Source organism: Lissotriton helveticus, chromosome 6 (assembly GCF_964261635.1).
Source record: "Lissotriton helveticus chromosome 6, aLisHel1.1, whole genome shotgun sequence".
NCBI classification, from domain to species: Eukaryota; Metazoa; Chordata; class Amphibia; order Caudata; family Salamandridae; genus Lissotriton; species Lissotriton helveticus.
Window position 1 is genome coordinate 1,132,905,466 of NC_136067.1, and position 12,058 is coordinate 1,132,917,523.

Consider the following 12,058-nt stretch of genomic DNA (forward strand, 5'->3'; position numbering starts at 1 on the left):
TTTCTGTAAAGTTAAAATATGTCTTAGATATTGAAGAATGAGTGGATGTATAAGTGTCTGGATGAAGGATTTAGTAGGTGCGTGACTGACTGTATGAGTGAGTGATTAAATGTGTCTCACTGAATGCATGGGTTAGTGACTAAACTGTCTTAATTTGTGCATCATTATGTCTGTTGTGATGTAAACTGCTGCATGTGTTGATCATTAGCTATACGAGAGGCTATATGTGTTATTAATTGGTTGCCCAAGTATTTCTATGGGAGATTGAGTTTGTGTGGGGGTGGCTGGAAGGTGTGTGACTCTGTGCATAGATGTGTGAGCAGTTTATTCACTAGGTGTATGAGTTCAAGAGTGCATGTGGAAACAGCTACATGGGCAGTTGACTGTGTGCATGAGTGTATTGATGAGTGAATGGATATCTCAATGCTACATGTCATAGTAAGTACATATGTAAAACACAGTACATGTGAGAGTTGGCATATATAAATAACTGTGCATGAGAGCCACTGAGTGAGTGGTTGTATCGATCATTGTGAACTTGTATCAGGGATTGTATAAGAGAGTAAATATGTGTTAGTATATGTTTCAATAAGTAAGGTGTGTATAACTGTATAGTTGAAGAAATGGAGGTGAGATTGTTTCTTTGCATGACTGACTGGGTGTGTGAGTAACTCCATGGATGAGTGGCAGTGTGTGAGTGTCTGTATACACTGAGTGTATCTAAGGTTATATTAGAGTCTGAAGAGGTTTATCGTATTAGCACAAGAATGATGCCAAATGAGACGTCATCAGTGATGTCATCAGTGATGTCATTTGAGATGTCATCAGTGATGTCATCAGTGATGTCACTGACCATGTCATGAATGATGTAATATGTGACATCATCAGCAGTGGATTGCAGGTGCGCGATATATAGTTAGTGCAACTAACTATATATGGAATTTCAATGGTTTTGTGTGAGTAAAATAAGGTTTTCTAAATGCTAATTCCTAACTATATATGGTCTATAACCTATGGTTTTTTCAGTGAATTTTCAAGGTTTTGTAAATGCTAATTCCTAACTATATATGGTCTATAACCTATGGTTTTTTCTGTGAATTTCATTGGTTTTTTAACAGCTAATATCTGTAGCTGTAAAATGTATTCTTCTTTAAATCCAAAAATATATTTTATATGTTTATGAATAATTTTTTTTTTAAATATTTTTTTTTCTTCGTTCCCGCTTCGCGAATCGGGAAGCTTCCCGTTAGCTGACCTTGATGCCGCGAAATAGACCGCGAGCCGGTAAACGTTTCTTTACCGCAAGTGCCGCGTTAGAAAACAACATCGTGACGCCTCCCGTCCACATGACGTTTCACGTTGTCGCGTGATACGTCATATGACGTGCTACGTTAGCGAACTGGTACGCGAAGCGAGTCGCAAAGCGCAGGTTTCTGGAAGCAAACCGGGAGGCCCTGCAAAGCGCTTAACGTAAACACAGCAAGTCATGTGACTTGGTAATAACACTTTTCATTGGTTCATTTCACTTTTGGTTTCCTAATGATGTAAGACTAGGTCATATAATCTAAAATGAACACTTTTGATTGGTTGAGAACTCTTGTTTTTCCCAAATGATGAAAATCCCTCCTTCTTTCCTCACTCTGACTTTCATCATTGTGAGAGAAAGACCCTTTGTGATCACTGAGCAATGGCTTCTTTAGTAGCTTCAGCTGGTGCTTCCCCACCACCTCCACCACATCCAAGGAAGAGTGGACCACCTGCTCAAGTTCTAATTCAACAAGAAGAAGAAGAAGAGGAACAGGAGGACGAGCACGAAGAGAGGCAGTTTTTGCCTGAGCAGCCCAGGACGTCTCACCGGAAAGAAAACTTCATTTGGCAATTTTTTAAAATTCCCAAAGGTCAGAAAAAAGTAAATGCAAGATACGTAACTTGCCTTATATGTCAAGATAGACTGTCCAGAGGGACCGACAAAAAATACAGTTTCGGAAACTACACAATGCATCGCCATATGACTAGGTGGCATCCTAACAACTACAGTGCTGCACAGTTTCGGAACGACCTAGATAATCTCCCTATTATGGCCAGAAGATCTGTTGTACCGGAAGTAACGGGACCAGAGGGCAGGGAGATGGTGCCAAATATACAAATGAGATTTGGTGATGTAAAACACATCTGCGCATTTTGCGATGGATTCATTTCCTACGGAGAAAAAAGCATCACTCTGATCAACAGAGCTATTGACTATCATATGCAAGTTTGTCCGAAACGCCCAAAATAATAAATACTTCTTTTTTTTGTTTTGTTGCTCCTGTTGAGCCCTTTACAATGAATCGTTTTCATTGCCCCCTCCAAGAAAAACCCCCAAAAATATAAAACTGTTCCGAAAAATTCAAAAACAGTAAAAAAATGTTCAGAAAAATAAAAAAAAAAGTTCTTTTCAGAACTACCTCCCCGTTATTAAAAAATTGGTACAATATTTGGAATTGTGCCAACCTCTATTTCTCTTAGTTCGCTTCCTAGTTCGCTCGCTGGTACGCGAACCGGAAGCGAACCAAAAACAATAAGTATAAGGGAAGGAAACAGACACTTATGTTAAAAGAAACACAGCTATAAGGGAGTAAACTAGAGATACCATTACCCGTAATCCACTGCTGATGATGTCACATATTACATCATTCATGACATGCTCAGTGACATCATCAGCAGAGGATTGCGGGTTTTTTGGCAACATGCCTTATCCACGGTTTAATAACGCTGCCTTTTGCTTTATATAAGTTTTCAAATTGTATGAAATATATACCAATAGGTCGTTATGAACCTTTAGGTAGTGCTTTTCTTCATGAGGTCTGGTCGCTTCCATACACATACAGATGTTTCAAAGATGATCAAGAAGTTTATCTGAATGGAGAGGAATGCACTGAGACGCCAGATCATTCACTAATGTGTAGGCACATACAGTTACACGGTTCATGCAACAAACACCGACCAAATATGGCTTGCGTGTTGCAAGGCACGCCAGTTCCTGCTATCATCCCCACGTTCAAGTTGTTGGAAAATGGTAGTTATTTGATGCTCAATAATGAAGATTGTTCTGAGTTAATTAAAAGTATTCCTTTTATCGTAACAGTAAGTGAACGGGTTATTTGCTGCAGAAATGTTCTATTTCCTCCCACACATGAACATAGGGAGTTTTCAATCTGGCCACAAATACCAACCTTGGGACACGTTTCAACGGCATGGCAAGAATAAGAGCTCTTTTGTCTCAGAGAGAGGTGGCCTTGAGTTCGGCCCGTGAAACTTTCGTACTTCACATAGCGAACACCCATACAGAGGTGCACACCCTTTTCAATTAAGATTTGCCTTTCAATTTCAGCAACATGTTTCCGACTATCTTTAACGCATCCTCCACAAAGTCCCTGGCACACTTTTTTAAAGTTGTTACCAGTGGTCTCGTGACTTCATTTGAGAAAATCTTTGGAGTCATCCCTGCTTCCTTTCATTGTATTTTCTGCACTCTGGTTCGTAGATTGGCATTTTTACTTGCATTACCAGCGGACGCTCTTGTGCTTTTTTACATTTTTAAATATGGATGTCCCTCCTATGCAACCTCCGACCCTGCAGCTGCTGACACTGTTCCGCAATCGCATGCTAGAATATTATGGCACAATGCCGTTGGCGATATTAAGCACGGCATATGGATTATCTTTTCGGTTCTCCTACTTCACCTGTGTCCAGCCTGTATTTCACTGCCTGACCTGTGATTTCGATTGGGCCATTGATTTGTGTCTCTGCGGACCGGTTTCTCCTGACGTCGACTTTAATCAGCTGATGACTCCTATCATTACTCACGAGTTGGTTTGTCCTGGCGAAAGGATTATGGCTGTGGCATTGATGCATGGACTACTTGGTCCCTGGAATTTACTGGCGGCAGCACAGTCTTTCTTGGAACAGAGCTTTCTTGAAAACCCACCGAGCTGTCCTCTGATGGTGATAGAGGATCCGGTGCTGGGAGAGCACGTATGTTCTTTTCCGCTTTTAAATTGGATGGCTGAACTGTTTTCGGATGAAGACGGTGACTTCCTATTGGAGGCTGTTGCAGCTTATTTTGCATACACAGTTATGTCATAGACCTTTTTCATGTTTGATATGCTGAGTACTAGCATTTCATTGACAATTCATTGACTTATTTGTCAAGTTTTTATTATTTACCTTGCCTATTGGCTTAAGACTCGATAAAGTACTTGGCTGTTTTATTTTTCTTTAGCATTAAATTTTCCTAGTTTTTAATGCTTTACCTTGCGGACCGTCCACATATAAACTTGCAATCTGCTCTCATGAGATGGCACTTCTATTATCTTATTCAGTTCGTTTCCGGATCATGAGGAGGTGTCATCTAGGTCCTGGATATCTTTACACCGTGTTAAGTTAGCATGGGCTCATTACCGGTTTAAACGCCATTTTTCCTTTTTTGCAACTTCTGCACACGACACTTAGTTGTTGCTTTAGCTTTCCACCTAGTAGTTCATCGTGGTTTACATGAGAATAATATGTTATTGGTCTACTATCTGCTTTACTTGTTAAACTATATCTGTACAGCGAGTGCTAAAGTTTCAAGAACAACACGATACAGAATTGTTATGAGGTCTGATCTCCACGACTTCATACTCATAACATAAGTGCAACTTCTGCCAATTCTGGGCATGAGGCGGGTTTTATATTGCTTTGCCGAACACACATACACAACAGTTGATGCGGTTCACATGAAGAGAGAGCTGGTGTATGCTGATGTGATTCCTTCAAATCTAAGACACTAAAGTATGGGCACGCCCTAAACCAACACAAAGAGACCTTCTTAGCAAATAATATAATATGTGTATTAGGGAGGGTGAGATATAAGCAGCCGCGGGCCGTGGAGGGAGTTACGATGGGGCAGGGAGGCGGGGAGGGGGAGAAGCAGGGTGGAGCCCTCTCTACCTTGCCCCTCCCCCTCCCCGCCTCCCTGCCCCACCGTAACTCCCTCCACGGCCCGCGGCTGCTTATAAGTGTTGCTAACTCTTATTCATTTACAGCATGTTAACATACTGTCACCATTCGCTTTTTATGTACTAGTAACTATGCTGGTAATTTTGCTACTGATAATATGTGTACTTGTATTCTCCACCCTGCTTCTCCCCCTCCCCGCCTTCCTGCCTCACCGTAACTCCCTCCACGGCCCGCGGCTGCTTATAAGTGTTGCTAACTCTTATTCATTTACAGCATGTTAACATACTATCACCATTCACTTTTTATGTACTAGTAACTATGCTGGTAATTTTGCTACTGATAATATGTGTACTTTTATTATCTAAGGTACTACGCCTGAGAAGACGGCATTAGTAAATAAACATTTCAAATACACATCTGTTCTTCTTAACTCCATGTTCTGGTTTCTAAGAAATCTATAACGACCGACTGTTCATGAGTTCCACGTATCCTGAGGTACTATAAGTTCATATTCTGGATTGTCTAAACATTGAGAGTTTGTTATATCCAATGTGACACTGTACCTAGCTTGCTAAGGAGTTTTTGATTACTAACGTGAGTTTTGGGACACCCTAATTCGCCGAGGTTCCAATCCTCTGTCCACAGTTCTGTGTGAGAACAGAAACCCTGCGACAGGGGCACCCCCGACCCTTGCTGGAGCTTCATCACACTTGCGATACAACTCCAGCAATGCGCCACCTTTACGGCACAGATACATCACGCATCTGTGCTGTTTTTGCCCCATGATGCGCCGCATTGTAAATGCAGCACACCATAGGTGACGGAACAGCGGCACAAAATGACTAACACATCCCTGGTGATGCGCCAGTCATCATAAATGTATCCCTATGCTTCTTATCTTGTTAGAGATGAACCGCCATATGTATCATCAAAGTTATTTGCATTTCCTAAATAGCGAACTTTAAGGAATAAATAGCGATTCTTTACCATTCCTAGTTTGCGATGAGCTATTTGCTAATTAGCCGAATGTAGCCCAATGAAGCCCAATGTAGCCCAATGTAGCCCAAAGATGGCCGCCAGACACACAAAAAAACAAATGTAGCCCAAATATCAGCCAGATGTAGCCCAGCTATAGCCCAGTGACAGAATGACCAATCAGCTTCGCAAACCTCCGTTACGCGAAGCGGAGCGCTGTTACAGATATATATCTTTTTTTGAACGTTAATTTCTCAAAATCCACTGGAGCACATATATTGAGACCTAGCAAAGGCACATCGGGCTACCAGTCCCTAATATTTTGCCAAGTTTCGTGCAAATCCATTCAGCCGTTCAATTATTATTATTATTTTTTTTTTTTGCCCCGCGGGGCCCTTTTAAAACCTCCACATCAAACCTAGGGGGTCAGCGAGGATCTACTATGCCCCCTTATAGTTATTTCCCCCTTTGTTTTGACCTCCTCTTGTCTCTCGATCCTACCGAGAGACAAGATGGCGGCCGCTACGGACTGTTTGGAATGTTGACAGACGCCGGAGAACCAATCAGCTTCGCTTCACAAAGCTCCGTTGCGCGAAAAGTCCGCGAACCAGTGCGCTGCCCGGTCCGCTGTTACAGATATATATCTTTTTTTAAACGTTAATTTCTCAAAATCCACTGGAGCACATATATTGAGACCTACAAAAGGCACATCGGGCTACCAGTCCCTACAATTTTGCCAAGTTTCGTGCAAATCCATTCAGCCGTTCGGGCTAAAAGTGAGGCCAACCGCCCTATGGAAAACTCAATGTTAAAAACACGTTTTGGGACCCCCCTTTTTTCTCGGCCCCCACTGGACGAACCCCCCCCCAATTTTTAAGGGCTGCTCAGAAACAAAATGTGCCATTTTCCTGAAAATTTCAGCCAATTCCGTCCACAAACGCCAAAGTTATTAGACATAGAATTTTCAAAAAACCCATAGAGAAAAAATCCTAACTATATATACCTACTGGCGACCGCCAGTAGGTAATATATATATATATGTATGTGTATGTGTATGTGTATGTGTATGTGTATATGTATATAATCACTTGGGCTTGATATAGGCTTGTCCGTACCATTGATTGAACCCAGAAGACACTGTAGGTCGCTAATTATATTGAGGATAGTTGATATGCACTGCCTGTGGAAAATCTGACCTGATTGCATGGGCAAAGGTAGTGTCACTTTACTTGGGACTTATAAATACTTTAAATATCCCAATGTGGTGTAAGCCAATTCTACCAAGTTTTAAGAGAGAGCACAAGCACTTTAGCTTTGGTTAGCAGTGGTAATGTGTCCAGAGTCCTAAAGTCAAAGAAAAAAAAGTTAGCAAGCAGGAGGCCTGGAGACAAAACCTTAGTGGAAAACCACTCAAAGTATGCCTGGTCTAAAACTTACCAACCTCTTTAGGATCCTTAGGTTTCGTTTGTTAAACCGTCAGCTCAACCCTGGGTATCTGTGGCTCTAAGTAGCAAGGCTTACACAAAGTTGCAAATGTAAATCATTAGGAAAGCCCCGGATCTCCTCTCCTTTCGGAAGGACTTGAAGACATGGCTCTACTCTCAGTAACATACACTCCATTTCCCCAGTAACCAGTACTTAGCGCCAGGACACCCTAGGGTAACCGTGCGCTCTACAAGTGCAATTAACATAAAATAACAGCACCAAAACACATGAAGAAGAAATCGACACAACACCAAAGAAATCCAACCCCAATTTATAAAAATAGACAGCATTTTTAGACACCACAACGAAACAGATCTTAACCGTGAACAAGCATTGGTGAATTCAACAAATTATACACTTTAAAAACCTTATCATCAAAAGATTTGGGCTAGTTGGAATGTGGTGACTTTGAGTCCTTTAGGCAACCAACTCCAGTAGTGAGCCAGTCAGGGGAATCAGCATGGTCCAGGCACTTTTTTCCTATGCAGGACTTTACTGTGGAAGTGGTCCTGATGTAAGTGAATAAGGATGCTTAATATGCTCAAAGGATGCTGTGGATGTGATAGAGTCAATGGGGGGGGGGTCTAGCTGCAACAAATCTTCGGTTCACGAAGAGGGTGAGGTGGTCCTGGTCACACGTGTACCAGTCCTCTTGCTGCTGGCAGAAGTCCATTCACCACTGGATTACTGGTCACCCAGTATTACAGTCACAGGCCAATCCTTCCTAGGTCAATAACTCGTCCTCTGGGGGTCCTTGCTGCATCTCAGTGACCCTCCTGGGCTCAGTGAACTCTGGTGCCATTTTGTGCGTTGGGTTCTGGTCCCTGGTGCTGCACAGTGGCGGTTGGCTGCGGGTTGAGACTTTGGGCTACCAACTTGCCCCAGCAGGCTTCTCAGCTGTTTTGTCCCTGTGATGTGAACAATGGCCAGCTCACTGACTCTTGGAGTCTTTTGGCTTTGGCTGGGCTCTGGAGATGGCTTCTCCTTGAGGAGGACAGCAGCCCCAGTGCCTCTCCTTTGCAGATTCAGTAGGTACAGCGCCCGCGGGTGCAGCCTATCTTTGCTGGTTCCTCTGTGCAGCAGGGCAGTCATTCTTCAGCCATTCTTCCAGCCCAGTCGAGATCTGAGTTTGTGGTACCATACTTATGGTAGGCCATGGGCTAAAAGGCTTCCTCTCACATCTGATGACCACTTTCTGCAAAGTGTGGCACCTGGGCATACCAGGATGCACCGTTCTGGTCACTTCCAATATGGGAAGACCCCTCTCCCGGCATATGGAGCTCCCTAGCTCAACCTGGAGGTTGGGCTACATGTCTGTTAGGATTTGGGCGTGATAAAGGAGGGAGATAACAAGCATTCCTTTTTTCTTATTTTTGATTTTTATTTAAAGGTATGCTTTTGCTGGTTCTTCTCCGGCTATAGGGAATTGGGTATTTTCCTTCCTTCTCTTGCGGGGAGGGAAATCTTCTCTTCTTTACGGAATACCAGTGTCTCTTGCCCCTCAAAAGAAAGATAATGCTCAGGTAAGTGTTCGTCACACTTAATTCCAGGATTTACGGATATGGGTGTAGGACTTTCACCCCTATTAAAGACCTTCTTCTATGTAAAAAATGAGAAAACCAAAAAAAAAAAAAAGGAAAATATCCCCTTTTAAAGCAGGTCTAGTTTCCTCCATCTGGCTTATCGCCTTCTGCCGGTGGACGCATAGAGGCTATGTTCCCCCTTCCACCCTACTACTAACTAAGTGCTGCATTCAGGTACGTACCTGATAAAGCCACCCTCCTCCAGGAATGTGGCGAGAGACTCCATCCTGCCACTGGTTTCCGTACGGTGGGAGGGCTTCGGTTCTGCGTGGTTTTCTCCGCCGCGTTGATCTCCTTCAGCATTTTCTCCCACGTCGACCCAAAGCATTTCTCCCCCATCAGCTGGTCTTCTCCACGTCCTCCCGACAAACTCCAGCTGAAAGTGTGCTGAACGCCCTCCCCCTCCTCTGGACTTCTGGGATATTCCCCTGGATGGGTCGGGCCTGCCCTGATTGGACAACATGATTCTGTCATGTCATCTTTGATATTTCCCTTCTTAAAGGGGTCCTCAGCCGTGCTAGGGTTTCTTGATCCCGTAAAAGGACGGAAAGTCAACAGGGGGATCAAAGTAAAGGAGAGGGGTGACATAGGGTGGCAAGGGTGAGTCCTCCTCTTCTGTTTCACGAGAATTATGGGTACTGTTTGTGGTGTCATGACACAGTCCCTGGAAAACTGGTTTGTCAACTGGTTTCATCTCTCCTGTCCCAAGTGCCACCCTGTCTGAGTGAACAGTGGAGCAGCTCCTCTCCCAAGCATTGTCCATTTGCCCGTCAACGGAGGCTCTTCCTTTTGAAGATCGCCTTTTGGGGTCTACACCAATGTGGCTTCCTGCAGGAGAGAGGTGACATCTCCTTCCAAGGCAGGCCCTATTGTTTCCTTTCCTGGAAGTTGTTTGCACGTCTCCCCAGGAGGGCAGAGAGCTTTCTCGGCTACAGGACCTAATGTGCATACATAATAGGCGCAGAGGCCTAAAGCCAACATAGTGGTGAGTTTACTAAAGTTGCACATGTTACAACTTGTTACATTATTAAGAATCAAGTCTGGCCTAACGAGTTCTTTGATACCTTGGACGTCCCACTTTGGTAACGCCGTTTCAGAGTTAGCACAAAGGAGGGGTCAGCGTGTAACTCCGCACTTTCCAGTTGGGCGACCAAGCTTTCCCATAGTAAAAACAACAATTTTCTGATTTTACTATCAGAACATGTAAAATACATTTGTTGCACCCTGCCTTAGGACCCGGTAGACCTGCCATTGGGGTGACTTACATATATACCGGGCGAAGTCTGGCTTTGCCATTGCTTTAAATGGCAACGTCTGGCCAGCAGTTAAACTGCTCTTCCAGCTTGAACATGGTGGGCTGGGAGTCTAGTTCTACTCGTGTCTGAGCCAGAGTGTCACAACCAGTGCTGTATCTGCTAGGGAGGACACTCTTGCTTACATGATTTTTGTACCCTGGGTACCATTTACTAGGGACTTACATGTAAGCTAGCTCAGCCAATTGGGTAGAAGCCAATTCGACGTATCAGTTTAAGGGTAAGGGCACAGGCACTGAGGTCTGGTTGGTAGGCCCCAGTGCACTCTGAGTTGAAAAAACAGCAGCATTAGTTCAAAAACTTGGGGATGACCATACAAAAAGAGGCTTTTCCTTAGAGATGGGGATATATGTTGCAGTCTTGCAGGTCCCAGTGTAGCATCTTCAGTAAGTGTACTATGTTGCATGCCAAACACAGTCTCTGGTCGCAGCCTGCCTGAACATAAAGATATTTAAAGCACACATTAATGACTTAAAAACGGGTCTGCCAGTTTCTTGGCAAATCTACAACTTGAACCAGAAAGATTAGAATGTTTCCGAAGTAACTCCAGTCTCAAACATCTTGAAGTGGCTGACTATTTCTATTAATATCTGCCTTGTACATTGGTGATGTCTTAGGAAGAGTAGCATAACATCAGCATAATGAGACCCAGTCCTCCTCCGTTGTTACCTCCCATCTGAAACCTTGCACCAGAGCATTCCAGCGGATACATCTGGTCAAAGGCTCAACGTTCAAGGCAAACAGTAAAATTGAGAGAGGCCAACTTTTTGGGGTCTTCCTCTCAATGGGGTGGTGGAGTGAACCCCATTCACTCTGCCTCTCTCTATTGGATGCTTCTAGAATTATTATTGATATATTTCAATGCCCGATATTTGAATTCTATACACCGTCTGGCATCGCAGACTTAGTCAACATACAATCATGAGATGAAGTATCTGGTGGACTGTAACCCAATGAACTTCGTGAGCACTACAGGACGAAGGTGCGTATAAGACGGCATTCAGTTCTGTGATACTTGCAGGATTATTTGTTATTAGTGGCCTCCAAGCCTCCTTTTACCATCAGTAAACACAATCAAGAATTCACACTAGGACTCATTTTACAATTTTATTAAAATCAAAAACCCATCCTAACGAACAAATGATGTACTGTATAACTATGAAAATAAACAAGATAGTGGCAATAATATTTGCTAATAGAGAGAAAAGTAAAACAAATTGCACCATTATAACAGCAATTCAGAGTTTCTCTATATCAGTTCTTCAACCCCTAACCTTTGCGTTTCAAACTAAGCTAAGCCTAGTACTGCAAAGGAACCAGTCTGAATTTCGTATATGGCCTTGCTCTCACCCACATTCATTAATGGAACTACAACATTTTTGTTCTGTAGGTTAGAAATGTTCTTTTTAACATGCTATTGATAATGTGTGTCCTCAAATAATCTAGAAGGTGTGATCAAAATTCAAAACCCCTGCTTTCACTGACCGTCCAGTCTTCAACGATTGTGTAAAAAGTAAAGAGCAAACAAAAGCAGGAATTAAGGTAACCCGTTCATAAAAAGAGTATGCATTTGTGTCATGAGACAGATGCTTATTTAGTTAACAGTTCTCAGCCGAAGGTTTAGACTATTGCTTTCAAATACTTTAGAATTTTAAGAATGTTGATAGGTCTAATTTGTCCATCTTTCCAGAGCAACATCCACACCCCTGGGTAGGCACA

The 12,058-nt window shown here is 43.1% G+C and overlaps 1 protein-coding gene across 1 annotated transcript in view; it reads left to right on the top strand.

The window, feature by feature from the left end:
• The window catches only part of COG2 (component of oligomeric golgi complex 2), a 358,467-nt gene that overhangs the window by 11,835 nt on the left and 334,574 nt on the right, over positions 1-12,058 (top strand). The gene's annotated exons all lie outside the window — the stretch shown is intronic.